Below are 18,213 nucleotides of genomic sequence, written 5' to 3' on the forward strand. Positions count from 1 at the left end.
TTTAAAAGAGATATATCATAGCCTATTCCTAGAGAGATCCTTTAGTGGTATCCACTCATAGCTTGCTTGTTTTGGCAAACTAAGATCAATTGAACTCAACTCTTGCATATGTTTGAAAAATGTGTTTTCATTGTCCATAGCGAGAGGTTTGGTTCAACTCCAAAAGTTGAATATTAAATGGTGTGATGACATGGAAGAAATTTTCCCAAAGGAAGGAGAAGATGAGAAGGAACTTAATGATAAGAAGATCATGTTTCTGCAATTAACACATATAGAGTTGGTATGTGTACTAAGACTCGTTGGCTTTTGTACAGGCGTGGGTCCCGTTGAGCTTGTCCAACCATCCTTGAATTGAGAGGTATGTATGATTCTCTTTCTCTCTCTGTAAAATATTACTATTATTTAATAAATTTTTGTATAGTTAACTTAAACCATTCAAAAGCTCAATGTTTTATGTTTATCAAATTGATTTATCAATTTTTTAACATTTCGTTCGAGTCTGGATTTGATGCTAATAAAACTGAAAAAGTTGAATGCTGATGCTAATAATAATTTGATGGATTCCTCAGGTTGGAAGGATTGGCACTGATGAAGTGATCAATCTTGAAAAGCACAAGATGACAAACATTCAAAAACATATTAGCCCCTTTCCTGAATCAATACCCATTATCTCTCATAAATTCTTCTCATCCAACACCATCTTGTGGTCACCAAATTTAGAATATCTTGGATTTTGTTAGAGATATATATATTAGACATATTAGCCCAATATAATAGGCCTAAGCCCATTCCTGCTTGTACTAGTAGTCTAGGGTTTAGTCGCCTATATATATTCATGTTAGGGTTCATTGTAACATAGGAGGTTATTGTACTACACTCTCATACAATAAAGATGTAGCCCTTAAGGGATTCCTCCGTGGATGTAGGCCGTAAGGCTGAACCACGTAACCCTCGTGTTCTCAGTGTTCCTCATCTATGCTTTCTCTTCCGCATCCACTCTAGTATACACAACATGGTATAACACATCGCGTTGCTAATATTGAACATGGTATCAGAGCCAAACTTCATTCTTGGCATCAAACAAATATCTCTACACAACTAAGAAGAATATCACATGCACACCACCATCAAAAGTCACGCATGCTTCTCTGCTGGATCTAGACTCCACGGCATCTCGCAGCCACCGTGGCGCAGTGCTGTGTCCAAGATCCACAAATTCAAGCAAACCTATGACATCAATCTCAGATCTATGCAACTTCAAGCTTCGCCTGATGAAACCAACACCACAAACGTGCTCCAAGATCTCCTGCGACCAAAACCCATAAATCCGGTCACTCGAAGCCTTGCCATGCGCCTCCACGCGCCTCCGTAGCCTCTGGAAAATATCCACGCACCGCCTCAGATTCTGACTTCCGGATCGTGCTCTTGGTACATGCGCCGCCATGACGGCCTCCTTGTCCATCGATCTAGAGAACCTGAAATTCTGGGCATCAACCGAGCTTACATGCGCCGCCACGCGCCTCTCAAGTTTCTGGCTTCTCCCCCACGCGCCGGTGATGCTGTCACGCGCCTTCCACTCGCCGGAAAACTGCTACTGACGTCATCCGATGACATCATCACTCCACGTCAGCAGCCACGCAAGCTCGTCCACGTCAGCCCTGGTCCACGTCAGCGACACGTCATCAGCCACGTCAGCAGTGTCGTCTCGTCAGCACCACGTCGTTGACCCGGACCACCCGGATCTGACCCGTGAGCACTTTGACTGTTGACTTTGACTCTGACCAGTTGACTTTGACTTTGACTTTTGACCAAAAGTCAAAATTTCCAAAAGGGCCTATCTTGCTCAGTTTTTCGCGTAGATTCTGATTTTGGCCTCCGTTTCTTCATTTGAAGCTTCGAAATTGGACAATTGGCACATTCTTCATTGTGGTTTCTTCAAAGGCATTCTACAAGGCATCTTCAAGTGATCTTCTCATGCTTATCCAACCTCAAGTCTTCATCAAGCTTCCGCCTTGAGTTTGAGGGAGGGTGTTAGAGATATATATATTAGACATATTAGCCCAATATAATAGGCCCAAGCCCATTCCTGCTTGTACTAGTAGTCTAGGGTTTAGTCGCCTGTATATATTCATATTAGGGTTCATTGTAACATAGGAGGTTATTGTACTACACTCTCATACAATAAAGATGTAGCCCTTAAGGGATTCCTCCGTGGATGTAGGCCGTAAGGCTGAACCACGTAACCCTCGTGTTCTCAGTGTTCCTCATCTATGCTTTCTCTTCCGCATCCACTCTAGCATACACAACATGGTATAACACATCGCGTTGCTAATATTTAACAGATTTTTGACAGCTGATTCACTAGATGTGGTATTTGATCTTGAAGGACTTGAGGTCGACGAAGATCACCAAAGAATTGCAGTACTTGCTCAGTTGAAAACTTTAGAGGTAAAAAATTTATCGTCTAAGATATTTATTCCCAACTACTATTGCAAAACTGCTTTTGGAACTTCAAAGCATTGAGATATATGAATGTGACGCAATCGAAAACATTGTTCAAAGAGATGGAGAAGAAGAGGCAACGGATATCATCCTATTCCCTAGAGTTAGTTCCTTGAAACTAGGAAGGCTACCAAATATGATGAGTTTCTGTATCAAATCTTATTCTTTTGAATGGTCATCCATTAAGGAGATTTATTTGTATAGTTGTCCTAAATTGAAAACAATTGGTTCAGAAATTTAGAGCCCAAGAAAGTCGAAGGAAATCAGTAGGGAATTGGATTCAAGACCCAATGAGCAAGAACTTGGGTCCCCTAGTTTTCATTAGTGATGTCTTGAGTGTGTACCACGTCGCAAAAATTATGGTCTGATGGCTGTGCTAGACCAAGGCACCACCAATAAATCCCAAAGAAGCTACTCTGTGAAGGAAGAGGTACGTACAAGTTCTAGATTTATGCACTTATCCCAGTGGACTATGGTCACCGACTGTCATATAGATATTCAATCAATCAATTGTTGGCCATAACGTTAATGCATTCAACATAGTCAGATAAAAAAAGACATTGATTTCTTTTCTATTTAGTCATCCATGGATCTATTTATACTTTATACCATCTTTTTCTCTAAAAAAAATACAAATAATAATTGAAAAGAAATTATTATTTTACTTGTTTATTAGTATTTGATTTTTTGTAGGGTACTTTGAGTAAGTCGATAGATCCAAAAGTTAGTAATAGCGACAACCCCTCAGAGATATGGTCTTTTTTTCCATCTCATATAATTGAGTGCCTAAAGAATCTATAATCAATATTATTGGGCGACCTCCCTTCACCGGAACTTATATTTCAACTTAAGGAACTAAATGTTGAGGAAAGCCACATGGCACAGTTAAGGGAATTGGGTCTACATGATTTACCAAAACTGATGCACATATGGAAGAAGGGTTCGGAAAGGATCTTGGGCTTTAGGAACTTGAGATTGTTAAAAGTAAGTGGATGTGACAGTTTGACATATTTGTTCTCACCATCCATAGCAAAACTGCTTGTGATGTTTGAGAAAATTGAAGATAGTCACTCTGAGAAAATTGAAGAAATCCTTGCAAGAGCAGGAGAAGAAGAAAAAGAAAAGGACATTTTGTTCGACAAAGTAAACTCAATTGTGCTTTGTATTTTACCAAATCTGAAGTGTTTTTGCTTTGAAACTAATGCTTTAGAGTGGCCATAGCTGGAGGAAATAAGGGTAATTGGATGTCCTAGTTTAAGCATGTTTATTCCATCTAATCTAAACACACCTAAGCTAGAGAGAGTATACGATGCACTTTAATTGGAAGAAGAAAGAACGTGTCACTGGAAGGGAGACCTAAATGCCACCATAGAGCACATCTTCAAAGGAAAGGTATGGCACATTCTCACCACAAATATCTCACTAATGGGTGAATTTTAACAAAAGAGTATAAACCATCTTACCATATAATTTGCAAATACTTTAAGCTTTTATTAATTAGTAGAAAAAATAGACCCCAGTTTTATAATGAGGTTGATGCTTGACTTTTCAATAAATATAAAGTTTCAAGTTTTAGTTCAGATCATAATCCAAGGGTTCTTTTTTTTTTGTTTTTTGTTTTTTTGAGAAACCAGACCACAAGCCCAAGAATTTATTCAAAAAATAAATCAATGAACATCATGAAAGAAAAGAGGAGCAATGTCAGTAGGAAGGTCACCCAACCAAACCTGCGAGCCCACAACAGAATTAGCTTTCTTAGCTAAAGCATCAGCAACCGAATTACACAATCAACTAACTAAATTAAAATTGCAATACTGAAAAGCAGAACCATGAACTCGGATATCATCCAGCACGTTCCCATAGCAGGTCAACTTGCCTAACCCCTGTCTAAGAGCGTTAATCACAGCGGCAAAATCTCCCTCAAAAACCACTCGAGTAAGGCCAATTTTTGATGCAAACTGCACAACCCTTAGACATGCTAAAGCCTCCAACTCAGCCATCGAACTTCCAAGAAAGATGGGAACAGATAGCGCTCCAATCACGGCACCACTGCTGTCACGCACAACCACACCCAACCCTGCCAAGTTGGAAGACCGAAAAACTGCAGCGTCGAAATTCACCTTGCACACATTTGCCGTTGGAGGACACCAACGTTGCTCAGATGGGGGACTGGGAAGGGCCGACTCCTTGTCCTATAAGGCCAAAAATTCCTGCAACAAATTACTAGCACTGCTACAGATCCGATCCACAGGAAGAGCATTCCGCCCAAAGTGCAGCACATTCCGTCTGTTCCACATACTCCATGCAGTGATGACAAAAATCTTAGCATGATATTCATCCTAGCAATGCATAAACTTGGACAGGAGCTCACGAAAACATACGGGTTGAACCGGAACCTTTTGGTGAAACCATTCTAGTGACAGCCAAGCACCCAAGATGTCCTTACACAGCCAAAGAGCATGCACAACGTCCTCAGAGTGCTCTTGGCAGAGGTTACACTGGTCAGAAGAAACAATATGCCGCCGATACAAATTGTCCATAGTTGGTAACGCATCATTATAGGCCCTCCACATGAACATCTTGATTTTATTATGAACCCGGAGCTGCCACAAACTCCTCCAAAATTTCTTCTAATTATCCATATTAGAGCTACCTACAAAAGAGTTCATAGCACTTGATACAATCAATTTGTAAGCACTACTAGTTGTGAATATACCTGAGGGAGTAGGAGCCCAAGCAATGCGATCAAGAGGACGTCTAGAACTCAGAGGAATTCCCAAGATCATATCGACTTCGTGAGGGAGGAAAAGCTCCTTGACCAATGACTCCTTCCATGAAATCTGTCTTGGTCAGTAAGGGAGCTAACTCTTGTATCATCATCCACTTGCGGCAAGGGAGAAATAACAGAGCAGCAAGCTTGGTTTGGCAGCCAACGGTCCCCTTTTATTCGCATAGACTCCCCATTCCCTACTCGCCAAATCATCCTTTTATGGATAACATCCCTTGCACTAAAAGACTTTTCCATGCGTAGGAACCCACCACAGATTCCCTAGCTTCAAGAATAGAGCAGTCCGGAAAAAACCTCGCCTTAAAAACCCGATAACAAAGCGAAGTAGGATTATTTATCAACCGCCAAACTTGCTTAGACAACAATGCATTGTTAAACTTCTTAATTTCTTTGAACCCATCCATCCAACCTCCTTGGCTTCACAAAATCTATCCCATTTAACCCAATGGGTCTAGAACCTCCACTATATCCCCACCAAAACTTTCGAACCATGACTTCCAAGTCCTTGATTAAACCCTTGGGGAGTTTAAAACAGCTCATAATATACGTTGGAATAGCTTGAATGACGGCTTTGATCAAAACCTCCTTGCCTGCTTGAGACAACAACTTTTCCTTCCACCCCTGAAGTTTTTTCCAAACCCTTTCTTTGATATAGATAAAACCTTGCTTCTTGGCCCTTCCCACAAGTGCTGGCAAGCCCAAGTACTTCTCATATTGCCAAATGGCCGGCACCCCTAAAATGTTCTGAATATGAGACTGCATATCATAAGAAGTATTAGAGCTGAAAAAAAATTAGTTTTGTCTCTATTAATTTTCTACCCCGACCCTCTCTCATAAGTAGCCAAAATATCCAAAATCTTCCGACATTCCTCCTCTTTTTCCCGACAAAATAATACACTATCATCAGCAAAAAACAAATGAGAAACCCTTGGCCCATTTTGACAAATAGCCACACCTTGGATGTGCCCCTCCATTTCAGCCATATGTAACAAACTCTGAAGTCCCATAGCACACATATGGAAGAGGTAAGGTGACAAAGGATCACCTTGGCGTAAGCCCCTCTACGGCTTAATATTCCCAACCGGCTGCCCATTGAGAAGCATAGAATAAGAGACCGAGGTAATGCAGGACATAATAAGGCTAAGCAATTTATGCCCCAACCCTAAATGCCACATGGTTTTCTCTAAAAATTCCCACTCCACCCTATCATACGCTTTGCTCATATCAAGTTTAAGAGCCATATAACCCAGCTTCCCTTGAGTTTTTGGTTTGAGATAGTGTAACGTTTCAAAAGCAACTAACACATTATCTGAAATAAGCCTTCCAGATAAAAAAGCACTTTGGGATTCAGGAATAGCCATAGCTAAAAAAATTTTCAGCCGATTTACCAAAACTTTGGAAATAAGTTTATAGACCACATTGCATAAACTAATAGGCCGAAAATCAGAGACCTTCCTAGGTTGCTTCACCTTTGGAATAAGGACAATAAAAGTAGAGTTAAGGGATTCAGGAACCACACCTGAGTTAAGAACTTTAAGCACCATCGCCGTAACATCCTCTCCCACAATATGCCAGAAAGACTTATAAAAAATGGCCAACATCCCATTAGGACCAGGGGTAGTGAAGGGAGCCATCTGCTTAAGTGCAACCCAGACTTCATCAACATGAAACTCACGGCCTAGGCATCCAGCAGCATCCTCGAAGATAGCCAGATGAATCCCTTGCAAAATAGTATCAAAATTTGACGGCTTGGAAGAGGTAAAAATGGACCGAAAATATTCCTCAACAGTAGCACCCATACGGCGGTCATCCTTCACCCATTCACTAGCATTATTCTCCAACCCAGCTATGAAGTTGCGTTTGACCAGCCCAACTCATTCCCGTTAGTACTTGACTTAAAATGTCATGAGTTAGCTTAAAATTCTCAAATCAACACTTTTTTGCATACCAATCCATCTAGCCCACCTTTAAGTTTAGCACTCTTCTTTTTTCTCTTTTGTAAAGCATTCGCCGCTATAGTTAGGCCAATAAACAATATATGCTCAATTTAATAATAATCACAGTTAGTTATCTCTTTTTTTTCCTTTTCCCAAAAATTAGCTTCACAATATGATAGTGGAAAATTTCATACCCTTATTCTGGAAACTGCATCTGAACTTGCTTAGGACAGACGTTCAAGGAAAGTACGGATTCCTGCTAATAAATAAGTCATCACTTTTTTTTTTTAAAATAGAAAAATCATCACTCATTCATTGTCGAAATGGGTAAGCAAGAATTAGATGCGTGTTAATAAATAAATCATCACGGAAAGCATTTACACTCATATATAAACACACCCACTTGCTCTTTATCCATTACGTACCCTTTTGATTCTGCCTTAATTACACTTAAAATCAATCACGTTGCTCTGCGAGTGTTTGCTAACATATCTCTCTGCTGCAACCTGCGAAATTTCTCTGTGGGATACACTTCTTTGCTTTGTATAGCAGGCAGAGGTAAGTACCTGAAACTTTTCTGTCCTTAACGGTACTCACTTGAATATCTTGAATATCTTTCCTCCCCAACTTACTTCTAAATTCTTCTATGGTAATGCTTCTTTGATTTACACTTTGGTTTCACATTTCTGTGACTTTTCTATTTATTTATTTTATTTTTGTTATTATTTTGTTCTTAGTTATTGGTTGCATTCACGAAAAGAACATAGAATGAATATATAAGAAGGGTGAGATTCTAAGTGCAAGCTTCAAACAATTTAAATATGGCGAAAATACCATTTTGGTCATGATATTTTGAGGGAGTTGTCAATTTCACTAATGTTATTTTCAACTTATAGTCAATTTCGGTTAGTGAATTGACAATAGGGACCAAATTGTTGCAAGTTAAAAATAACATGGACCAAATTAATTGCTACGAAAATATAGGGATGAAATTGACAATAACCCCCAAAATGTAAGGACCAGAAGATTATTTTTGTTTTTAAATACTCAATCTCTTGTGGCCGTACGGATTGCAATGGATAACTCGACCCATAATTGTGACACAATTTTTTCGAGATTAATGTTTAGCATAAATGAATTAATATCAAATTAGGGTCAACCCAGTTTAATGCAGGTAACAAATGGGTCAATTTTGCCTTAATCTCTTTAACTCATAATCAACCCAAAATTATCTAGCTCATCAATTATTTCAAGATGAGTTAACCCAATTTAACAAATCAATTTAACCCATATAATAATAAATCTCATTTTTTTCCAACATAAGTTTGATGGTTATATAATTAATTCTTCATTTGAAACCCTTGAATTACTAATCTTATTATTATTTTTTTTAAACACCAAAATAAAGCTAAAGCTATCATATTCATTGTATTATTCTTAGATTATTTATTTATTTATTTCTATATCCCAATTGAGTTTGGTTTGATTGATATCAAAACTTTTAGATTGTATTCTCTTTGTATTTTAATTGATGTTATCATGGAATAAATTTTTTTGGAATATATTTGTTTATAATTGTTAATACATGGCCTAGATTTGACCCGTCCCATAACCCATGGACCGTAGATCATCCACATGGGTATCTATCCATGGACTATCTGATAAGTGGATTTAAATTAAAGTTTAAATTTAAACTAATCTGGATATGAGTTGTCAAGATCAGTAGTGGAGTGATATACGATGGGTTAAGTGATTATAAGACCATTTATCTTGATAGTGGGTTTATTCTTATTTGTATTTAAATAATCCTACAAAAATTAAGGATAACAAAAGGGACCAACTGAGAAAATGTGAGAACAAAAACGAACATACAATTCCCAAGTGTTCTCTCAAGCATGCCATTTCTTTCTAGGAACACCATCAAGAGTACTTTGGAGCTTGGAGTGTGGCAATCTCGGAAGAGACTTGAAAGAGACTTTGGTAGTCTTTCCAGTGACAAAAAGGTAATTCAAAAACTGTAGAGGTCGTGTGGACGAATTTGTAAAGCAAGGAAGGCAAATATTTGGGAAGTGATTAATCGATTCTAAAAAGGTTTGTGAATATATGGCCTGTTTAATATATTCAACACTATATCAAAGCTATGCATGCTCATTTTCCCTTTTGGATTAAAAAATTCCATGATCTTTGTTTCTTTTTAAAAAATCCAATATGCATGAATATTTAGAGGCATGTTATGGCATGAAAATGAATGATTCAATCATATGAAAATTTTTCTAATGATGATGATAGCATGCTTGTAAAATATGGTAGCAAGTTATGGCATGTGGAGAAAGAAATCCAAAACCTAGTTTTGAAAGTCGGTAAAAGAACCTAAAATTGCAGGCCAAATTTGAATCGCTAAAACTCATTTTCTGTTATAATTTATATACATGGATTGATAATGTATTACATAAGCTTCAAAACAATAGTTTACAAGTTTAATTTGGACTTCAAATGAGTAGGTTATGGTCTTTTAAAAATTAGGGTCAAATTAAATGATATTAAGAAAAATTATGGTTGAAGGTTGAAGATGATGAACAGTGTTCATCAAATCCCACTCTTGAAAGTGGAGTGTGGGATCTACTCTAGTGGCTTAGTGCCTAGGAAAGTACATGGCTTGAACTAGCTTAATAAATGGGCCATGTTAGTGTTAAGTGGTTCTGAGACATGATTATTAAAATAAATCATGTTTGGGTTGACCCATATAGTTGAATACCCCTCATTAGGCACAACATGAACACAACCCAAATAACATGAATTGCCATAAAAATTGCACATAATTTTCTATGAAGGCTTTAGTGTTACACACAATACTCCTATTCACATATTAATATATATTAGTTGGAGGGGAATATACAACAAAATTCCTAGGTCTATGAGATGTAAAAAATAGAGAGAAATATGCCCCAAAGAAAACAATTACACAAGACATTATTTACATGGTTCGGCAATTTACCTACATCCACGGAATTGCAGAGATTTCACTATTCTTAGGAAAAAAAATACAAGATGTGGCAGTATAGTTTTTTCTCTAAAACAATCTCAAACCCTAATCTCCAAAACAAAAGTTTTCTATCTTGGGCACAGGGCCTATCGGCCCAAGCCTTTGCTCCATGGATTAATTCTCAAAAAATCTTCCATTAAAAACAGTAACAATTTTATTTCGAGTTAGTTCATAATTTGGATCAAACATAACTAGGCTCTACAAAGCCTAACAAATCTCCCATTTGGAGACAAGTTCAATCTCTAACATCAACTACAATCCTCTAAAGACAATCCCTCATCACTGCAACTCATCCTCCTATACTTTGGCTAGAAGATCAACTAAAGCTGTACATAGCTTCAGCTTCTCAATAATGACACCCTTAGTCAACATATCTATCGGATTCTTAGATCCACAAATCTTCTCAAGTATTAACAGCTTATCTTCAACAAGGTAACGGATAAAAAGGTATCTCACTTGTATATGCTTTGACTTTGAATGAGAAAGCCGAATGTTTAGCAAGAAAAATTGCACTCTGATTGTCACTGTGTAGAATGCCCATCTCCTGGTTCTTACCCAATTCATCCAAGAAGCTACGTAGCCAAATCATCTCCTTTGTAGCTTCAATCGCTGCAATATACTTAGCTACTGTAGTAGACAAAGCAACAATCTTTTGTATATGTGAAGACCAAGATATAGTTGTACCACCCAAAGTAAATACAAACCAAGTAGTACTCTTTCTACTATCAATATTACTTGCTAAATTAGCATCTACATAACCCTGTAGTTCCAAACTTGCACCTGTGAAGCAAAGACATGTATCTGTTAAACCTCTTAGATTTCTCAAAAGCCACTTGACGGCCTCCCAATGTTGCTCTCTTGGCCTAATCATGTATGTACTCATAACTCCCATTACATGTGCAATGTCTGGCCTTATACACATCATAGCATACATTAGAATGTTGATACCTTGCTTATATGGTCATTTTCTTCTTTTGTCTTCGGTGACTGTTTTTACTTAGTCTGAAATGACTACCCAAGGGTGTGCTCACTAGTTTAGCTTCATTCATGTTAAACCTGCTAAGAATCTTCTTCACATACTCTGTCTGTGAAAGCTTCAATATACCATTAGCTTTATCTCTAGTGATTCTCATATTGAGGATTTGTTTTGAAGCTCTCAAATCATTCATTGCAAATTGTTTTGACAGTTGTTTCTTAAGATTATTAATCTCCTCTATGCTAGACCCCGCAATAAGCATATCATCCACATACAACAATAAAATGATATAAGAGTTGTCAAAGAACTTAATATAGCAATAGCGATCAACTTCACATCTCTTGAACCCAGTTCTATACAAAAAAACTGTCAAATTTCTTATACCACTATCTTGGAGCTTATTTTAGGCCATACAAGCTCTTTCTCAGTTTGTAGGCTAGACTCTCTTGTTCTTGAACAATAAACCCTTATGGCTGACTCATGTAAATGTTTTCCTCCAAGTCATCATGAAGGAATGCGGTATTCACATCTAACTGCTCAAGATGTAGATTCTCTACAGCCACCATTCCCAGTACCAGTCTAATTTTTGACATCTTCACAACTGTGGAAAATATTTCTGAGTAGTCGATGCCCTTCTTTTACTGGAACCCTTTGACAACTAATCTAGCCTTTTAGTGCCTTGCTACCATCATGCTCATTCTTTATTCTGTATATCCACTTATTATGCAAAGCCTTCTTTCCTTCTAGCATTTCAGTCAGTTCTCATGTCAGATTCCCCAACAAAGAATCCATTTAATCCTTCATGGCTAACTCCCACTTGCTTGAATTTTCTTCTTGCAAGGCTTCATCTTAACACTTTGGCCCACCACCATTAGTCAACCGTATATTATTTAGAGCGGGTGAATAACGTTGTGGAGGTTTAGTGATCCTAGAAGATCTACGGACTTTAGCTACAAGTGTACTTTGATCTACATATGAATTTGCATTCTCCTTATCTTCTTCACCCTTTTTTTGGACAGTATTCTTAGTCAATTCATCTAAGTTGACAAACTTAGATTTCTTTTGATCTATATCTGTAACATCTGGCACTGCAGTTGATCTGTTCTTGTACATAAGCTATTCATTAAATATCACATTTCTGTTTTTGATGATTTTTCCTATTTTGTTCATCCCAAAATTGGAAGCCAAATTTCTCATCACCATAGCCAATAAAAATACATATTTTAGACTTTGCATCAAGTTTACTACAAGCATAAGAATCAATATTAAAAACCATACAATATTATTTCAAGTCGGGTCATAATCTGGATCAAATACAAACTAAGCTCCACAAAGCCCAACGTTAGTATGATATAAATGAACAAAAAAGGATAAAGAAAATAATAAAAATGAAGAAAAAAAAAAAATATAATTTATGATGGATAGGGTGGATTTGATTATTACACTCCCCTTCTTACTACCACACATCTAAATGAGTGTTTTTGGTTAACATTTGTACTTTTATTTAAATCTAACAAGTTGTTAGACTTGTTACTTGTTAGACTTGTTTTTAACACAAAATTATTAGGTTACTTAATTTAGCATAAGAAAATAACATGTCCATAAGTTTTTTTTTTTCTTTCTCCAACAAAATTTGAACTGCTCACTTGCACTTCACTTTTATATTTACAAATTACTTTTATACACTATGAATAAGGTATTATCCGATAATATAATTATTTTTTATTTTTGTCATTATTATTATAAGTCTAAGAAACTTGATTGCCAAGAAGATTTTTTAAAAAAAAAAAATTATTAAAATAAAAGAACAAGAAGAAAAAGTAAATGTTGAAGATGATGAAGAAAATTGTATGAAGAAATAAGTTTGCAAAATGATGAACATGACGATAGCATTGACTTAGATGGAGTTAATTAGGAAATATGATGAAAATAAGTTATTATTTTGGGTCATTTGTAATGTATTCTCACTTTTAATTTAGAGGGACCAATAGAGAAATTGTAAGAACAAAAATGAACGTACAATTCCTAGGTGTTCTCTCAAGCATGCCATTTCTTTCTAGGAACACCATCAAGAGTACTTTGGAGCTTGGAGTGTGGGAATCTCAGAAGAGACTCAAAAGAGACTTTGGTAGCCTCTCTAGTGACAAGAAGGTACTTCAAAAATTGTAGTAGTCGTGTGGAGGAGTTTGTAAAGCAAGGAGGAGAACAATCTGGGAAGTCATTAATCGGTTCTAAAAAGGTATGTTAATATATGGCCAGTTTAATATATTCAACATTGATATCAGAGCTATGCATGCTTGTTTTCCCTTTTGGATTCCATGATCTTTGTTTCTTTTTTCTTTTTCTTTTTTAAATCCAATATGCATGAATATTTAGAGGCATGTTATGGCCTCAAAATGAATGATTCAATCATATGAAAATGTTTCAAATGATGATGATAGCATGCTTGTAAAATATGGTAGCAAGTTATGGCTTGTGGAGAGAGAAATCCAAAACCTAGTTTTGAAAGTTGGTAAAAAAAACCCAAAATTGCAGGCCAATTTTGAATCGCTAAAACTCATTTTCTGTTAAAGTTTGTATACATGGAATGATAATATATTTCATAAGCTTCAAAACAATAGTTTACAAGTTTAATTTGCACTTCAAATGAGAAAGTTATGGCCTTTTAAAGATTAGGGTCAAATTAAATGATATTAGGAAAAATCACGGTTGAAGGTTAAAGACGATGAACAGTGTTCATCAAATCCCACTCTTGAGGGTGGAGTGTGGAATCTACTCTAGTGGCTTAGAACCAAGGAAAGTACATGGCTTGAACCCTGGCGGAGAAATGACCAGTTTTATGGTGATCTAGCTAGTAAGAATGACTTACAAGAGTGTTTTTAGTACTAATTCACCTATCAGTATGACAAATACTAGTTGTACCAGTTGGTTTGGTACAGTATTGTCTCCCTTTCATCTAATACTCCCTCTATATTAATAAATGGGTCAAATTCGTCATGTCTATGTCAATCAAAGACAACATATTTAATAAGGTTGTTATGTGAGTTGGGTCATTTTGTGTCAACTAGCTTAATAAATGGGCCATGTTAGTGTTAAGTGGTTTTGAGACATGATTATTAAAATAAATCATGTTTGGGTTGACCCGTATATTTGAGTACCCCTCACTAAACACCAAATGAACACAACCCAAATAATATGAATTGCCATAAAAATTGCACATAATTTTCTATGAAGGCTTTAGTGTTACACCCAATACTCCTATTCACATATTAATATTTTACTTTTCTTTTCTAAATGAGATTTACATGTAAAAAATATATATAGTATGATATAAATGAACAAAAGAAATAAAGAAAATCATAAAAAGGAAGAAAATAAAAATAAAAAATATAATTTGTGATGGATAGGGGGGATTTGAATCTAACAAGTTGTTAGACTTGTTTTTAACACAAAATTATTAGGTTGCTTAATTTAGCCTGATAAAACAACATGTCCATAAGTTTTTTTTTTCTTCTTTCCCCTACAAAATTTGAACTACATACTTGCACTTTACTTTTATTTACAAATTACTTTTATTTACAAATTACTTTTATACACTATGAATAAGGTATTATCTGATAATATAATTATTTTTTATTTTTGTCTTTATTGTTATAAGTCTAAGACACTTGATTGCCAAGAAGATTTTTTTTTTTTAAATTATTAAAAAAAAAAGAACAAGAAGAAATAGTAAAAATGTTGAAGATGATGAAGAAAATTTCAAAGAAGAAATAAGTTTGCAAAATGATGAACATGATGATAGCATAGACTTAGATGGAGTTAATTAGGAAATATGATGAAAATAAATTATTATTTCGGGTCATTTGTAATGTATTATCACTTTTAAGTTTAATTAATCAATTTGAATGTGTATGTTATAAACACATGCTAGTTTGATTTATTTAATTAGCTTGTTCAATATTGTTACATAAGTGATGAATAAATATTAGTCATTAGTTGAATATATTCACACAAAATATATATATATATATATACACTTTATATATGAATATTTATAATTTTTTATTAATTTTATCAAATATTTGTGCATCTTACATACAATATACGATACAGAAAAAAAAAATAAATAAAGAAATTGATTCACAATACGATTCACGTTTTGACAAGTATGTATAAAACAACAAAAATTTATTTTAAAAGTAAAAAAAAAAAAAAAAAAAAAAAAAATCATCAACTAACTAAAATGACCACACATTGTCAAGATCACCGTGAACCACCATGGCCAATACGGCAATACTACACACAAGCCCTCAAAATCAACTACCCAACTCCTATTCAACCATTAGGAAAAAAATTAGCAACGTAGGGTAGGGAGCGTTCAATTTGCATTACTTTAAATAAATAAATAAAACCAGAATTTGGAAAAATGACTAAGATTTCATATGTGAACACAAAAATCTTGCAAAATTTAAGGAGGACTTGAACCTTTAAACATCCCCATCCAAATATATCAGTCATTATCATACCAATATTCATATAAAAAAAAAATCTTGCAAAAATTTAATACCATGGCTCCGTTTGGTGATGAATATAGAAATCAAATCATTGCCATTTTTTATGTCAACAAGTGCAAGTAGGTAGTGATATCAAGAACCCAAAAGTCGCCACTATAAAACCCAACCACCATCACCATTGTACTTATAACAACACCGATTCAAAGCCATATCCACAAACCCATTCACCATACTCACCAGAATACCCAACCACCACTGAAAGGTCACGTTGACAACAATTCAAAAGTTTAAATTTTAAATTGTATGTTTTGAAGCTAGAGCTAACAAATTGTATACTAAATAATTTCTTCTTTTGTTTTAAATTATTTAAGTAACATGTGAATTTTGAGATTGTCCAACATGAGTTGCAAAAAATACTTTTTTTTTTGGACTGATATTTTAAATATTCCACTTTTGGATTAAACTTCTTTGTTCTTCATAACATATACCAAATTCATTTTTATCATATAAAATTTACCATTAAATCTATGAACTCATGTGTTTGTATGTAATTTTTAAATACATAAAACTTGAAATTTAAACATTCTCTAATGAAATAGTTATCAACTTTTTTATCATCTTGAAATCTTCCAAGCATAGAAGGTAAAGAGAGTAAATGTAATTTAGTGATAGATTTTTCAAAATATAATTTTGACCCTACCATCTATAAAAGGTATACATGGTTGAGCGTATGTCTCTCTCTTTTCCCTTTTTTTTTTTTTTTTTTTTTGGTAATATTCTTTAGCAAAATCCATATCAATCAATTTTATTTTTCTATTATTAAATTTTTTTTTGAGAACTTTCTATTAATAAATTTAAATCTGAGAAATTAATGGCACTTTAATTATAATGGATGCATGTAATATTTGTAATCCTTGAGTATTTATTGCAACAAATATATATATATATATATATATACATATATTTGGATATAGGACTGAAATTCTACTCTAACATAATCTAAATGTATAATGTATATGTGTGTGAAGATCCCTCCTCGAGACTTGAACCCCGGCCCTTGTCCCCTACACCTCACAAACACTTATACTTGTAGAGTAACCATCGCACCAATGGTGTGCGGTGGTAACAAATATTTAAGTAATCCAACAAGTGCTAACCATTAAAAATAAAATCTAATCTCTCTCTAATTATTAAAAGTAATCTAATCGGATCTTAAAAAAAAAAGGAAAAGGAAAGTAATCTAATCAATGCACTTCTACCGAACAAAAAAGTCTAATAAAAGTTCTTAAACTAGAAACAGGACTACCAAACTAGTTTATAAAGTAATCTAGAGTAATGTTATAGTCATAAATTATTTTACAACATTTTTACAAACTATTATTGTGGCAAATTCTTATTAGTTCTAATATAGATCCACTACTAACATCACATTTATGTTTACCAATAATTATTTGAAAATTACTAAAGTCACATCAGTAATTTATAAAAATATTAAAAAATAGTTTGTGTCTGTAACATTACTCTTAGTTTAATATGTACTCCTTGTGGTAACTGGTAAGTGTGACAATTGGATACTCATGGGTGTTGAAGAATAAGTCAAAATCGATCAGTTTGTGATGCAACTTTTCTAATTGAATTAATTTTTTCCTCTTTTTGAGAAACTTTCTAATAGAAATTATAAATGCACATTGGATTAAAGGACATCATTCTCAAAAGTGGGGTGATAATCGCTGCGCTAAAACTGTCTAATACGTAGGTTCTCTTTAGTTAGATCATCACTATTAGCTTGGGTTTTTTTTTTTTTTTTTTTTTTGGTTTCTTCTTTGGTTTTTTGAAAGGACACTACTAATTTCCTTTTTACTTTTAAGTATACTAGCTTAGAACTTGTGCATATGCATATAATACATGAATAGTGATTTTTTCTTAGAGAAGTGCTACGTATATAGCATTTTCATAATACTTTTACAACAAATCTCAGGTGATAGGTTATTACTAGTTCTAATCCAAATTCATCACTTAAATTACTTTTTTGTCCACACATAACATCCAGTAACAACCTACCACTTAGGATTTCTTATGAAAATATTTTGAAAATGTTATAGATATATATAGCATTTTTTTTAGGTTTATTAATTTGATTCTATGGTTTACTCACTTAATAACTCATGTAGAAAAAGAATTATGAAAATTAAATTGGACTCCTTAATTTTTGTAGTATAGTAAATAGTTGCACCAAAATTAAAAAAAATTGGATAGGACACATGACATAAAATTAGACTCCAATTTACAATATAATTATATTTTTTCTCAGTTTTTGCTTTATATATATACTAGTATTATGCCCATGCGATGCACGGTTTAATTAAGAATCATGTATAAACTAAATAAAATAGGAAAACATTTTCAAATTTAAGTAAAATTAAATAATAAAATAGATAGAACAATTTATCATC

General features: G+C 34.5%; 1 protein-coding gene across 1 annotated transcript in view; it reads left to right on the plus strand.

Annotated features, from left to right (window-relative positions):
• Positions 1 to 18,213, plus strand: part of LOC126693057 (probable disease resistance protein At4g27220) — a 44,006-nt gene that overhangs the window by 21,339 nt on the left and 4,454 nt on the right. The window contains exon 2 of the mRNA XM_050388922.1: positions 13,307 to 13,485. The gene's annotated coding sequence lies outside the window, so the exon portion shown is untranslated. The remainder of the gene's footprint in view (positions 1 to 13,306; positions 13,486 to 18,213) is intronic.

Source organism: Quercus robur, chromosome 7 (assembly GCF_932294415.1).
Source record: "Quercus robur chromosome 7, dhQueRobu3.1, whole genome shotgun sequence".
Lineage (NCBI taxonomy): Eukaryota > Viridiplantae > Streptophyta > Magnoliopsida > Fagales > Fagaceae > Quercus > Quercus robur.